At 35.9% G+C, this 16,611-nt stretch overlaps 1 long non-coding RNA gene across 1 annotated transcript; it reads right to left on the reverse strand.

Annotated features, from left to right (window-relative positions):
- Nucleotides 1-6,065: 6,065 nt before the first annotated feature.
- LOC108585912 lies at nucleotides 6,066-15,520 on the reverse strand. Its single transcript, XR_002522121.2, has 3 exons — nucleotides 12,343-15,520; nucleotides 9,788-9,837; nucleotides 6,066-7,833 (listed from the first exon to the last, which is right to left on the reverse strand). It is a non-coding gene; the product is annotated as an uncharacterized LOC108585912 (long non-coding RNA).
- Nucleotides 15,521-16,611: the final 1,091 nt, after the last annotated feature.

Genomic DNA, 16,611 nt, shown 5'->3' on the forward strand with positions numbered 1-16,611 from the left:
TTAAACATCAAGTTTTTAGTGATGGGATCATTGGTATGTTTGTTTTATTCTTTATGTTTATCTATATTTCCTCCTAATATACTTCTAAATGAAAAAAGTCATATTTTTAAAATAGGAGTCTGTTTAATATCAAAAATCATTTGTGTCAGCACCTTTGCTTTAAAATAATGTTTTCCATTATCGGGCAGGGTACATGTTGGTCAAAGGATACAATGTTTCAGTTAGAAGGAATAAGGTCTAGAGATCTGTTATATAGCATGGTAAAAATAAATTTAAAATAAACATTTTCCATAATAATGTTTTTCATCTCACTCTGTCCATCTCAGTATTTCATTACAGGGCTAAGTTTGTTTTTTTAACATTTAACAATGCTCAGGAGGTTGTGTAACTTCTAGAATGGGCTGTGCCTACTCTGCCAACGAGAAACAGCCAGTGCCTGAAAATAGCAATCACTTCTTCCACAAGGACTTAGTTTCTAGCCCTAGCTCTGTAGCAAATTACCTGTGAAACCCTGACAAAAAAATCTTTCTGAGTTGCAGGGTCCTCTCTTCTGTAAAGTGGAGATAATAATACCTGCCCTGCCTATTGTAATAAGTCTCGATGAGGAGGTAATGAAAAATATGTATAAGGCAACATTGAAGGCTGTGAAAAGTTATACAAATACTAGTTGATAATATTCTTATGTGATCTCTAAGTTCACAAAGAGAGAACCATCAACTTGCTTAAAGAGACAAAGAAACTTAAAATGATTAATCTTTCTTTAATCTCTTCCCCTGAAATACCACTTTGAGACTTTAATATTGTCAAAGCAACCATCGAAGAAAATAATAATTATCCTTATAGGCTCATAAGCCAGCTGTAATTCTCATGAAAAAGTAAAACAGAGCTGACAAAACACTGTTGCTATGTTTCCCCGGCAAACACAGGGACCTGCCACACTTGGTAGGTCAAACTGTTATCAATGTATAAAGAAAATCCAATACTTGCTCAGGAAGAAACAATTTTACCAAAGAGATCATTGTCATCATAATCATTATCATCATCTTCACAATTCACAGAAAATGTTAAAGCAGTATCTACTATACAATAAAAAGCTCAATTAATCAAAAGTCAATTAACTAAAACCAACAAGTAACCCAAAATATTTTCCAATACTCCTTTCTTTAAGCAAAATATTTTATAAGAACACAAAGTGATGTAAGAGTGTTTTAAACACCAGAACATGCAAGCATAATAAGAGTGAGAATTCTGTTTTTGTACCCTGTTATAATCCCAGTGTCTAGAACTGGGAATATTTGTCAACGAATATTTGTTAAATAAAGTTATTAGAACTATAAAATCATATATATTAATTATGATCCTGGGGCATCACAAGATCCTTCATTATCAAAGAAAGTTTACTTTAAAACCGATATGTTATACAATCAAGAGTAAGAACAAAGACTTTGCACAATGGTTGGAGACCTTAGTGTGTTATCCTTCCCACTTCTCTACCTTCATTTAATCAGAAAGTATTCAGAATTCTGAATATTTGATTATAAAAATTATTAAATATTGATGAACTGAAGTAGTCCCTGCCTTTTATGTTAGGGTTCCTCAACCCAATATCTGTTTCACAATGAAATTTCTCTAGAAATTCATGCTGATGACAGGTGTTTTGGAAAGTCTTTTAAAAAAGTCCGTGAAATCAGTTGTGATGGCACCATCCATTGCATGCATTTCCTATATCTTAAATCACTCCTTTCTCCCTAAGAATTTACTTTCTTACACATATATCTATTATAGGTACAGGTGAATGTCTCACTTTCCCAGTGTTCTGTAAGCTTCTTAAGGTCAAGAAACTTACTTCGTTTCTCTTTATATCCCCTGAGAGAAGGTAAATGCAAATTTCTCAATAATAACAATAAAGGTAAGTAATCACATAAAAAGGCAGATACTTAGAACCCAGCAAGGGAGGTTCCCTTGACTGTAATTCCGCGGAGATTTTGTCAGTCACTGTGAGCATTCAGCATTTTGTATAACCTTTTGTTTCTACTTCTCTCCCAAGTTTATACCTTATCCCTGAAAAGGGTACATTTAAAGTTTTGATATTTTCACTTGCAAACAATTTACAGATAACGTGTAATCCAATCTGTATTTCATTAATATTTTTGCTTCTCAACATTTGTTGAGCGCCCCCTATGACAGCAGCATCATGTAGGTTGCTGAGGTATGGAAGTGAGAAAGAAAAGAAAATAGAATGTTGATTAAGACAGGCTTCCAGCCCTAGAGAAATTAGTAAAAGAAACCTGCAAGTGATAAAAATCCGATGTGACAATATCATGTGTGCATAGGCCAACTCTGTTAGAGGTGGGAGAATCACAGAGCTCCCCAAAGTAGGGGACATGTAATTGGATCTTGAAGGATGAACAGGAGTTTGCCAGACATTAGAGGAAATCAGCTTTCTGGACCGAGGGAATAGTATGTGTAAAAGGTAAAGAATGAAGAAAAGAGTAAATATTTCTAATGGCTGGTGTTACAGGCTGAATTGTGTCCCCCCAAAATCCATATATTGAAGCTCTAACCCCAGAACGTGACGGTTTTTGGAGACAGGGCCTTTAAAGAGATGACTAAGTCAAAGTGAGACCATTAGGGTGGACCCGATCCAATCTGATTGGCGTCCTTATAAGAAGAGGAAATGTGGACATGCAAAGAGACAGGAAGGATGATATGCACAAAGGAATGACTATGGGAGGACAGAGCGAAAAGATGACTATCTGCAAGCTAATGAGAGAGGCCTCAGAAGAAACCAAAACTGCTGGCACCTTGATCTTGGACTTCAGCCTCCAGAAGCGTGAGAAAGAAATTTTTGTTGACCACCAGCCTGCAGTATTCTGATATGGCAGCCCTAGCAGACTAATACTGCTGGAATTAGGATGTCTGAGTGCTCATGGTTTCTCCTCAACACTCACATAATACAGAGAGCTTATCATCAGTGCACTGATTCATTATTTTATCATGATCCATTTATGTCAGTGTCTCTCCCCCAGACTTGAGGAAGGTCACAGTGAGCTCTAATTTTTATTACAGTTCATTTAATGTCTCCAGAACATTATACAGTGCCTTATACAGGTTCATAAAAAGCAACAAAATTTTTGAAATTATTGTATGTTATTGCACAAAACACTAGTTGCAAGTCTAATAAAAAAAAGTATACATCTACACTTATCACTTTAATGACTGCATTTAAGTGATTTTTTTTTTTTTTTTTCATGAGACAGAGTTTCACTCTTGTTGCCCAGGCTGGAGTGCCGTGGCACGATCTCGGCTCACTGCAACCTCTGCCTCCTGGGTTCAAGCAATTCTCCTGCCTCAGCCTTCCAAGTAGCTGGGATTACAGGCATACGTCACCACACCAGGCTAATTTTGTATTTTTAGTAGAGATGGGGTTTCTCCATGTTGGTCAGGCTGGTCTCAAACTCCCGACCTCAGGTGATCCACCCACCTCGGCCTCCCAAAGTGCTGGGATTAGGGGTGTGAGCCACCGTGCCCAGCCCTAAGTGATTTTTATCCTCTTTAATGATTCCTATGACAGTACAGTGTATACATTTATTATTGCCAGTTTCCGTTAGAATAATTTTATCAAGTCCCCTAAAAAAAAACTCTCACAATGTACTTTAGAGAGATTTTGTTAATTTTTGGATTAATTTTGGGAGAATCAATTGTTAACATATTACATTTTTTTTATCACATGACAAGGGATGTCTTCTCATTTACTAATTTACTTCTTAAAATTTACCTTGTATGTCTTTGTAATTTTTATTAATTAAGCTAGGTACATTTCTTAATAAATGTACTCTATGTATTTAAATTTTTTATTTCTAAATAAAATCTGTTTTATTATACTGTCTAACTATTAATAATTATTACTGGTCTAGAGGAAAATTACTTATATATTTATTTTGTAGCCTATCATCTTCCTATCTTATCAGTTTTAATATAGTTTTTAAATTGATCCATGTGGGTTTTCTGGATAAGCACTCATATTATCCACGGGTAATGATAATTTTCTCTCTTCAAAGTATATATCTTCTTCTTTTTTCTTGTTTTATTGTGTTGGGTAGAATTTATAGAACAATATTAAATAATGGATATTCTCTCAGGCACTCCTTGTCTTCTTGGTTCAGTCTCTAGAATTTCTCCTATTTTTCCCATTAATTTCAGATAATCTTTTCTTATTTTGTCAAGGAAGTTTCTTTATAACAAATTTCCTATTTTATCAAGAATATTTCATTGAATTTAATCAATTACCTTTTTATCAACTAAAGCTATAAAAATTGTTAAAGCTCAAGTTGATTTGTACATTGGAAAGGTAACATTTGAGAACCATTACCTGTAACGGTAAGCACTTGTCCCAGACTATTAAGTAGCTATATTAGCATTGTTCAAAATCTTGGCACAGGCCTGGCATGGTGGCTCACACCTGTAATCCCAGCACTTTGGGAGGCAGACATGGAGGATTGCTTAAGCTCAGGAGTTCGAGACCAGCCTGGGCAACATGGCAAAACCGCATCTCCACAAAAAATACAAAAATTCGCTAAGTGCAGTGGCTCATGCTTGTAATCCCAGATACTCAGGAAGCTGAGGCAGGAGGATCACTTGAGCCCAAGGGGCAGGGGTTGCAGTGAGCCAAGATTGCACCACTGCACTTCAGCTTAGGCAACAGAGAAAGACTCCATCTCAAAAAAAAAAAAAAAACCTTGGCACAATGGTTGTCTGCTCATGGGAAAGTACATTATATTTCTACTTTAAGGAGATGTAAGAAAGGACCAGCTGTGGAAAGTCTGCTTAATGCTATACCCAAAATTTATAAAATATGGCAGCCCAAATGTCACATACTATCACCTGAGGTAAACGGCTGTAGCATCCTATGGATTTACTCCTTTGATCTATTGATGGGGATATAGTGGAAAACAAAGGAAAGTTTCTGCCTAGGAAAATGCCTAGCATTAGAGTAGGAACTAAATAAATATTTGTTCAATAAATTAATAAGTAAAAAATATTTAGGGTGCAGTAGCTTTTGTGGACGTAGTTCTTGGACACTTTTTTCAATTTTGCTCACGATTTTTAGTCAACTTAATTCTTGATTCTTAACTTAAATTTGACATTTGTTTTTCTAGAAAATAATTTATGTTACCCAAACTTTTTGGTTTTCAACACATTAACTTTATAACTTAAAAAATTACCTCCATGTAAAAGAGAGTGATCTTCAATGGCTGTTTTGTTGATATCTTCAATTAAAGAGGTTTCTTTTCCTTTTTTTAAAAAAAATTTTATCTAAGGCCTAGGTTCTGTAATTTATACTTTTCTCATTAATTTCTAACTTTGACTGTGGCCTGTATAGCTTTTTGCTTTACTGAGATTATTTTTGTTAACAATGTTTATAAGTATTCCCAGAGTGGAGAAAAGAGGGTGTATTCTCTACGGGACATAAGGTGCAGCAGGTAAATAATAGGCCTTTTAATTTCATTGACACCCTGATACTTCACTCTCCACCCTCTTTTATTTGCTGAGCAGGAAAATGACCATGAAATGAGTGATTGGTGTTTATGGGTGTTAGCCAAGTGAAAAAATGAGTGTAATTGAACAAATTGATTAAACTATATATAAACAATAAGTCAAAATGTAAAAAGCCCATTATAAGATATATCTTTATTGATAGAAACATTTTAAAATCTTGGTTTAAGAGTGTTCGACTTTCCAATATAGAATGAAATCACTGATATTTTAAAACATGTAATCTTATTACATGATGAATGCAGTACTCATTTTTAATTAAAGAAAAACATGACAGTAATTGATAATTGATAACAGTTTTTTCTTTTTCTTTTCCTTTTTTTTTTTTTTTCTGATATAGCGTCTCTCTCTTTCACCCAGACTGGTGTGCAGTGGTGTGATCTCAGCTCACTGCAAACTTGACATCCTGGGCTCAAGTGATCCTCCCACCTCAGCCTCCTGAGTAGCTGGGACTACAGACACATGCCATCACAGCTGGGCTAATTTTTGCACTTTTTGTAGAGACAGGGTTTTGCCATGTTGCCCAGGCTGGTCTCAAACTCTTGGGCTCAAGGATCCACCTACTCCAGCCTCCCAGAGTGCTGGCATTACAGGTGTGAGCTACAAGGCCCAGCCAATAATGTTTTTTCTGATTAAAACATACATGTTTATCATAGAGAGTTATTTAAAAGAAGGCAAGGTGATTTAAATTCCAGCTCCTTCATAGAATAGTACTGTGTCCTTGGATGAGGCACTTAATCTTTTCAGACCACTTATTCATCTCTTTAGACCACTTATTCGTCTCTGAAAGGGGATTTGCAGGTTGTTATAATAATGTTGATAAAGTATCTGATACTTAAGTTCCCAGTGAGTGGGAGCTCTTTTTTAGGAGTGAATTCTTTAAGATTTACATGAGTTTGATAGTGTCCTATCTCCAAATATTTTAGAAAGAAAAATCAGTATATGACACTTCCTTTGGGGAAAAACATACCTGCCAAAGGTATTGTTTTTGACTTCTAAAAATTAAACTAAAATTTGTGAAAAGCAGGTAGCGTTTACTATGTTGTGATATTCAGATTAGCAGAATCATATTGCCAGGTGGAGTATTCACTTACCTGTTCAAAAGACAGAGAAGTTAACAAAAATACAACCATCATCTGTATCTAGAGAGCACATAACATGAGAAGCAAAGCAAAAGCTGATACTTCAATGAGTCAAAACAGAAGTATAAGCATTTGTGAAAAATATAACTATCATTATCACTGGGTTCTTACCTTTGGTTGTTTAAGTAATATAACTTTGTCTTCTAGAAGTGGAAGTCACTGGTGTATCCAAAACAAACAGGGATATACTGTAAATCTTGACATCGTCAAAATCCGGGCCCCAATTTTTAAAAAATAATAAGCATGCTGATTTTTCCCTTTCCTTAAAGATACACAAATGGCTAGTTTTCAAAATCATTCCCAGGGTAATAAACAGTTCTGTCCCGTTGTCAAAGTAGGATTTTCATGACTCAGCATTGGATTTGCGGATTTACACGTGGATGAAAATAACAGCAACATCATTATCCTTTGCTTGAGTCTGAGCCTATTAATATGTATGAGAGTTAGGAATAAAAGAGGGGTTCTCAAGTATATACCTCTCAACAACTTTGGAAGTAAACCAAAGGTAATATTGCGTGATGAATTTTATTAAAATTATACTTCCAACTTCACCCAGGGTTATAATCTTGAAAATAGTGTCTAGGTTTTCTATAAAGTATAATTACATTTTCAAATATAGTGCCACGATATTAAAAGTTATTTAAAATATTAATAGGATGCGCTTCATTATTCATTGATCTTTTAATTGTGTATTTTATGGAGTAATTGCATATTTGACACATATCTGGTCAAGAAATAAAATAGGATAAAGCTGAGCTTGCCTGAAAGTATAATTCATACTTTTGATGCACAAAAATCATCACAATACTTCAGTTGGTGTCTCAATGTTACGCTAATAACCTAAAAGTAAATTTCCCTAAGAACTGTTTTATGCAATATATGACAGGCTACATATTCACAAAACTTTTGCTTATGGCTGAAAATCAGAATGACATGAAATAAATACTGTCTCCATTTAGCAAAATTGCCTTTATTTCCATCTATTAGCTCCAAAAATACATCATGCATTCTCCAGTATTTACAATGTTTTTCCTGCTGAACAATGAACAACCGAGTAACACTTACTGCCTCAGTTGAATGGTTTCAGCTCCAGTGGGGGTAAGAGGCTCTCAAAAGAGGAGGCACCTCAAGATGCCTAGCAGAGAAAATTAGAGGAGTACGGTGTACCTTAGGAAAATTGACTTCTGAGTTCCAGAATTGTAAAAATAAATTCTTGTTTCTAATATAAAACATGCTTCATAAAAAGATATTACAGAAAGAAAGAAAGAAAAGAAAATGGAAACATAGTCTTACTATTTTGGGATAACCAATATTAACATTTTTCTTATACCTACCATTATATTTTTAAAATTAAAATTATTCTGATTTTATGTAATATTATATTATGATAATTTTTATATTGCTAAGTATCTAATGCATTCTTTTTAAGATTACATAATCTTCTATTGTATTTCATTATACCATAATTTATTGATTCATTTTCCTATTATTGGATATTTTTTCCTCTGGTCTAAAACATTTCAAAATGAATATTCTTTTTTTTTTTTTTTTTTTTTGAGATGGAGTCTCACTCTTTCGCCCAGGCTGGAGTGCAGTGATGCCATCTCGGCTCTCTGCAGCCTCCACCTCCCAGGTGCAAGCAATTCTCCTGCCTCAGCCTCCCAAGTAGCTAAGGTTACAGATGTGGGCTACCAAGCCTAGAAATTTTTGTATTTTTAGTAGAGATGGGGTTTCTCCAGGTTGGCCAGACTGGTCTTAAACTCCTGGCCTGAAGTGATCCGTCTACCTGGGCCTCCCAAAGTGCTAGGATTACAGGTGTGAGCCACTGAGCCCAGCCTCAAAATGCATATTCTTATTCTTCATTATGTACCTCTGTGACTAATTAGTGTTTACTTAGAAAGTAGATGACTGGATTAAAGTGTATTAACATTTTTATGACTCTAAATTCATATTGTTAATATAACTTTCAGAAAATTTATGTTTACCTCTGTTTGACTTTATAAAGTTAAATAAATCACTAGCATTTGTATTTTACTGCTTTCTTTCAACTCACATGGCAGTATCTTAAACCTATCTCTATGAAATTAGTTGTAAATTTGGTAAATCAAAATTTACCAAATATATCATTTCTAACTAATTTTTTGCAATCTTGTACTTAAACACATACCTTTAGGCAGCTAGTATACATGTTTTTGATAAATCCATCTCTGTTATAAAAGTTCCCAAATTAACACACGTGGCCTCTTGTGCCACAATTTAGCTTTATGCTAAAATTTTATTGTGTCCGTCCTTTTATATTATGCTCCTCTCTAAACTACATAATCTGCTTAAGAAAATAAGCCCCTTGGCGGGGTGTGGTGGCTCATGCCTGTAATCCCAGGACTTTGGGAGGCTGAGGCGGGCAAATCACAAGGTCAGGAGTTTGAGACCAGCCTGACCAACATGATGAAACCCCGTCTCTGCTAAAAATACAAAAACTAGCCGGGTGTGGTGGTGCGGTGCCTGTAATCCCAGCTACTCAGGAGACTGAGGCAGGAGAATCACTTGAACCCAGGAGGCGGAGGTTGCAGTGAGCCTAGATCACACCACTGCATTCCAGCCTGGGCAACAGAGTGAGACATTTTCTCAAAAACAACAACAACAACAAAAAAAAAAAAACAAAAAGAAAAAGAATAAGCCCCTTGCCTTGAATACCATGGGAGTGCCTTAAATCTATCTCTATGAAATTAATGGTAAATATTTGGAAACCCATGAAGTAATCAACAGACACACAAAGAAATTATCAAGAGAACGAACTTAACTTTTTTCAAATCCTAAAACAATCCTGTGAAGTAGAAAAGGTATCTACTTCATCTTTTGAAGAAGAAAATGAAGGCTGGGAGATGAGGTCATTTACCCAGTGTCACAATGGCTACTACCGTATCAGAGTTAGCTGTGATTCACATCCAGACAGGGTTACTAGATTTGGCAACTAAAAGTACAGTATAAGTATATATCAAATATTGCATGAGACAAACTCATTTTAAAAATTGTTTTTTTTTAAATCTGAAATTCAAATTTAAGTGAGTATTCTGTTTTTTATCTGATACCTCTATGTCTAGGCCTGTCTGACTTCAGAGCACCACAGTACTTTCGGCATCTGGAAGGTAAAAACATGGAAAATTAGTCAAGTCGCCTATTTCAGCAAATTGCCTCTAACAGCGATAGCAAATAATTCTTGTATAGAAAAACATTTTTCACCAACTGTTATTCAATTTCCTCATCTTTGCATTTAATGCACCTGTAAACTCTTAGCACTTTACCTGCATACAAATGAAAAATTTGATAATGCCCACTATTATTTTTTATAATATTCTTGTCCCTTGAGGCCCAGTGCGGTGACTCATGCCTGTAATCCCAGCACTTTGGGAGGTGGAGGTGGGTGGATCACGTAAAGTCAGGAGTTTGAGACCAGCCTGGCCAACATGGTGAAACCCCATCTCTACTAAAAATACAAAAACTAGGCAGGCATGGTGGTACATGCCTGTAATCCCAGCTACTCGGGAGGCTGAGGCAGGAGAATAGCTTGAACCCAGGAGGCAGAGGTTGCGGTGAGCCAAGATAGTGCTACTGCAGCACTCCAGCCTGGGCAAGGCATTGAGACTCCGTCTCAAACAAACAAACAAACAAAATACATACATACACACACACACACACACACACACACATATATATATAAAAAATACATATAATTGTCCCTCACATCTAAGAAATGTTTTTTAATCACCCAATTTGGATCTAGCATTCATGAAAGTACTCAAACCAGACCTCTGTGGATCTCCTTCATATTTTCAACTTGATATTGCTTCTTGGGGAGTTAAGGTCTTCAGAAAATGACTGCCTGTTGTTGAATGTGGAAGACCTTTTTGCTCTTACATTCAGTGTTCACTTTACTTTAGCCTCTCTAATGCCAACTGTTGTTATCCACTTTGGGGGAGTTTTCTGCGATATCTCCCTGGCCTTAAATATATGGGTTTTGTAGTCCCAGAATTGAGTTTGAATCTCAGCTCCGCTGTTCACTAGCTCTGCGATTTGGAGCATGATAATGAACTGCTGGGCCTCAGTTGCAGTTTTCATGGAATGAGCGTAATAATATCTAGTAGGTTTGTTGTGAGGATTAAAATGAGACAGAGTAATATGAAGCATTATTACTGTTCCTAAAGCATTGTAAATACTTGAGAAAAGGCTATCATAATTTTAAAAAGACAAATATCAAAGTTAAACTTCATTTTACAATAATTGCATTGTCATAAATTTACATGGTTTCTTTTTAGAAGTGGAAGATATATTTTCTGGTTAGAAAATATACCAGGGTTAATTAGAGCAATCTTCTTGCAGTCCTACTTACCTCATACACAGATGATGTAATTATAATGAACATATCTATAAAGAAATCAAAATGACAAGATCCAGAATTCACTCCCATAGGTAGCCATGAATATTCATTTTCTTCATGGTTTTCCTGTTACTTGAAACTTTCTTAAATGATTTTAATGAATTAAATAAAACAGGGCAATGATTCTAGTGAACCTTTCTTCCTCTAGCCAACTTAAATCTCTGTCAATATCATGAAACTTATAGAACTTGTTATTATAAAACAGCTCTTCCACAATGAATCTCTCTCTCTCCATATTCCAAATAACTGATTTGCTTTATCTCAAAAATAAAGCAAATTATTGCCTTCTTTACTAGCTCTCACACTTCCTTGATCTCTCTTCCCCAACTCCCCCAAAAAAAACCATATTTAAAAATGAACTGAATATTACAGATTCCTGGGATCATGTGTATTAGTTGTGTGGTCTTGAAAAAATTACTTAGCTTTTTTAAGGTTCAATTTCCTTATTTGTAAAATGAAAATAATAACACCTACCTCATTAGGTTTTTATGAGACTTAAATGGATTTAGCATTTCACACACTGTCAGTATATAAAGAGGACACTTAATAATTGTGCTTTCTCTCCCTTTTCCTTCCTTCTAAAGTGTGGAGCACCTAAACTGGAGCTTTGCAGCATATTGCTGAGGGCTTAACTGTACCCAATATGCTGCAATGGGAGTTTTCGTAAGCAGATATCTGTGGCTGTTAAGTAACTAACTTGTGCCAGGTGCATTCACTCACGCTTGTCATCACTTTCGGAGGCAGAGGTGGGTGGATCACTTGAGGTCAGGAGTTCGAGACCAGCCTGGTCACTATGGTGAAACCCCATCTCTACTAAAATACAAAAATAAACCAGGCATGATGGTGCATGCCCATAATCCCAGCTATTTGGGAGGCTGAGGCAGGAGAATGGCTTAAACCCAGGAGGCGGAATTGCAGTAAGCCAAGATTGCACCACTGCCAGCCTAGGTGACAGAGTGAGACTCTGTTTAAAAAAACAAAACAAAACAAAACAAAAAGACACACAAAGCTATTTTTATACCTTGTTTCTAAGTAATGTATTATATAATTCTAGCAAAATATAACCAGGTGAAGTAATTTCAATTTATTTTCAATTTTCATTCAGTATTTTCATTTTTAATGAAAATCTGTTTTCATGTGTGTAGAGTGTTTAATAATGCAAAATAATAATCCTTCATAAAGGCGTAAAATTTGCTCAAATGTTTGTACCTTCCTTTCACATATAATTCTTGAGTATCTACGGTGTTCTGGGCACTCTTCTGCGAGGCACAAACAAAAGTTCCTTCCTCAGAGACTCCACGGAGGCAGGATACAGGCAAACAAAAAAAAAAAAAAGAGAGAGAGAGAGAGATGATTACAAAACAGTGTGATAAAGGGCTGAGCGATTACATACAAGGAGCCCAAAAATTGGGGGAGGAAAGGAACTGAACTGGAAGGCTTTAGGAAGATTATCTTTTTGCTGAAATTGAAAGTAAGTAGGAATTTCATGTGCATATATAAAACTTACATACTACAATATTTTTCTGACTTATCCAAGTTTAAAAGGGTAAGAGTATTGTGTTGTGTTGAGTTGTGTTGTGTTGTGTTTTCCCCTCCAAAGCATGATTAGCTTGACCCTGTCTACCTATCACTGGATTTCTTTTCCTGGTACCTGCAGTAACCTTGACTGATAAAAGGAACATAGCTGCATTGGATTATCTATTTAATAGGCTACTTTTAATCTTGTTCCCTGTCTTGCTTTGTCAGCTCCCTCTAAATCTTTATAATCCTATTTAAACTACCTCTAACTATAGATGCTCATTTGCATGACACTGATTCTCTGTATTTTTATTTCAAAAATTATATGATTTGAGGGATTCTGGCTCTTGATCCTAAGTTATTAAATATTTGATAGTCTGTCTTCCTACACACCAAGATCTTCAGCTGGAGTGCTCAATGATGTCTCCTTCATGTTTATAACCATAATCATTAAATGTCATGTAATTAATTGTTTAATATCTATTTCCCCTGTAGGAACTGTAAATGTCATAAGATCAGGAACCGTGTCTATGTTGCCCATTACTTGTCCATTACTGTATCTCTAGCATGCAGTTTTATACCATGCATAGTCATTTATTCAACAAATACGTAAATATTAAGTGACAGGCTCTCTTCTAAGCATTGCAGAGTCAATAGGTAACAAAACTAATTTCTGCCCTTGTGGAGCATACACTCTAATAAGGTGGGAAAGACAATAAATAAAGTAATAAACATATAAGCACTCAAAGTTGATATGATAAAGAAGAAAACAAGGGAAAGAAATAGAAAATGATATGGGGTGGGGCAGGACTATCTTAGATGGGGTTTTCAGGAAAGGCCTCATTTAGCAGAGACTTGAATATAGAGACAGAGGTAACCATGCCCACTTCTAGGGGAAGAGTTTGCCCAGCAAGAAAACAACATGTGCAAAGACAGGACTGTGGTGGAGTGTTTAACGAAAAGCAGGGAAGCCACTGTGGCTAAGTTAGAGGAAGCAAGGGGAAGAGGGATTTAAAGAGTTAAGGTCTTAGAAGATAGATCAGGTAGAGAACAGTCAGGAGGCAACTGTAGTAATTCATTCAGTGAGAGGTGAGCATGGTTCAGACCAGGTTGGTACAAGTGGAAGTGGTGACAACAGGTCAGATTCCAGATATATTTTAAGGACAGAGATTTGGTAATTGATTGTCTGTGGGGTATGTGTGAAAGAGTGAAGTCAAGGATGACTGTGGACTTTCTGAATTAAAGCTACTAAAAAAGAGGTTGCAATTTGATGATATAGGAAGGACACAAAGAAAAGCAAGCTTGGGGTAGAGGGGAATTAGGAGTTCTATTTGAAAAATAAGGCATTGTAGGCTTTTTTCTCTCAAAAAAAAAAAAAAAGAAAGAAAAAGGAAAATAAGGCATTGTACACGTCAGTGCCTCAGTAATATTCATTGGAATGAATGAATGAAACACTTCTGTATTTTTTTGTACTTAGGATTCCAAACAAGAGGAAATGGAGGCTATACAGCTCTCAGAGTAGCAACGTTAATAGTAAGATAAACTCCACCTTAAATGGGTTGAGGAAAAAAATAATAATAATGAAATAAACAACACTGCCTTCCATAGCCCTTTGAGTGCAAAGGCTCTCATACAGATTATATTGGCAGAGTCTGGGGGTCCAGGACTCAATTATATTGTATTTAGTATAATATCATAATTTAGTATATATATACAAATGTGTTATTTTATGAGACAATTCATCAAATTGCCTCCTCAAAATAGCTAATGTGAGTCAATATATTCATTCATTCAGTGTACATTTATTTAGTACCTATTAACTCTTCCTCATTTAGAGACCTTGAATCCACAGTAGTTATCCCTGGGTATACGTGGTGATTGGTTTGGTTGAAAAAAATCCACATATAAGTGGGCCCATGCAGTTCAAGCCCAAGTTGTTCAAGGGTCAACTTTAAATAGAATGTACAGGATTAAGAAAATGTTATTGTTTTTAGTTGTTTTTTTTTTTTTTAAAAAAAGGATATTATATGCTAGACACTGGGCAAGGGAGTATTCATTAGATCCCCTACTGTGAAAAGCAATTTGCCTAGTCAAGAGTACCACCTTGGGACATTAGACAAACTTTGGTTAAAATCTCAAATTTTCTACTTGCTTAGCTGTGTTACCTAGGTCAAGTTATGTCCTTTGTGATTTCTTAATTAAATGATCAATCTAATGTGTAAACTGCCAAAAATGAAGTGCTCCATCTATGGTTAGATTCCTGCTAATGAGCAAACTATCTTTGGTTATAATTTAGCTTCTCAGGTAGATTTGTTTACAGGGAAACTTACTAGTTACAGAACATGAGCATCCAATCTGTAAAACCAGACCCTTGAAAGTTAAGTTTATATGAAATCAGTCCCCAGAATTCCCTAATCACTGAACAAGTAAATAAAATAAAATTTTGATCACACACAATCCTACCTCTGGGAGTTGTACACTTACCAGGGTACTATCATGTCTTTTTAACTGCTGTTGCATTAAAGTTTGTTTTATCTGATATAAGAATTCTGCCTGCTTTTGGTGTCCTTTTGCATGAAATGTCCTTTTCCACCCCTTCACCTTAAGTTTATGTGAGTCCTTATGTGTTAGGTGAGTCTCCTGAAGGCAGCAGATAGTTGGTTGGTGAATTCTTATCCATTCTGTAATTCTTCATCGTTTAAGTGGAGCATTTTGGCCATTTACATTCAATGTTAGTATTGAGATGTGAGGTACCATTCCACTCATTGTACTACTTGTTGCCCATATACTTTTTTTTTTTTTTTTTTTTTTAAAGTAAATTTCCATGTATTTGCATGGTTTTGAAGGTTTCTTTTGGAGTTGATTTCAGGTTTTATTTCACTGTGGCCTGAGAGTGCTTGATATAATTTCAATTTTCTTAAATTGAGAAATAAAGAGAAACAGTACAAAGAGAGAAATTTTACAGCTGGGCCTCCAGGGGTCTCCATCCAGGGGCCTCCAGGGGCCTCCATCGCATATTGATAGGACCATGATATGTCCCAATAAACCTATCATAAACTGAAAATATCATAAGTTGGACATGCATTTAATACCCCAATACACCCACCATAAAGTAGAAAAATCATAAAATGAACCAGCATAAGTAGAGGAACATCTATATACTGTAGTCTAAGTTTTTGCTCAAGAAAAAGTAGCTAGACTTCAAACTGGACAAAATGTACAAAACAACAACAGAAGTATGACACTAGAGAAATGGGGGGAAAATGAGTTGAACCCTGTCCAAAGACCATTTTTAATCTGTGACATGAGAAAAGGAAACCAAGCACAGCCCAGCAGTCTTGTTTAGCTAAGGAATCAGAAATATGACCTTGGAGATTGAAGTAGCTAGAATTTTCAGAGCCAAGTACTAGAGAAGAGGAAGCAATGTAGAGAAAGAGCCAGAAATCTGTGGAGAGGTCTTTTCCAATCTTTGTGGAATGCTAATCTGGACATGCATAAATGAAAACTCCACAGACTGAACAAAGAATAACTGCCAAGGTATTAACAGTTAAATAATCCCAAAACTCACACAGACCTTGGAGATATTCAAGTTACTACCTGCAGACTGGAGAGATTCAGTGAAGACCTCAGGCATTAATAATGCTTACATGGACTTGGCATGGTGACTCATGCCTGTAATCCCAGCACTTTGGGAGGCTGAGGTGGGCAGATCATTTGAGGTCAAGAGTTCAAGACCAGCCTGACCAAAAAGGTGAAACCACGTCTCTACTAAAAATACAAAAGAAAAAAAAATTAGCTGGGCGAGGCGGTACATGCCTGTAGTCCCAGCTACTCAGGAGGCTGAGGCAGGAGAATCGCTTGAACCTCGGAGGTGGAAGTTGCAGTGAGCAGAGATCACACCGCTGCACTTCAGTTGGGCAACAGAGTGAGACTCTATCTCAAAAATAAATAAATAAATAA

Source organism: Papio anubis, chromosome 3 (genome assembly GCF_008728515.1).
Source record: "Papio anubis isolate 15944 chromosome 3, Panubis1.0, whole genome shotgun sequence".
In the NCBI taxonomy this organism is placed as follows: domain Eukaryota; kingdom Metazoa; phylum Chordata; class Mammalia; order Primates; family Cercopithecidae; genus Papio; species Papio anubis.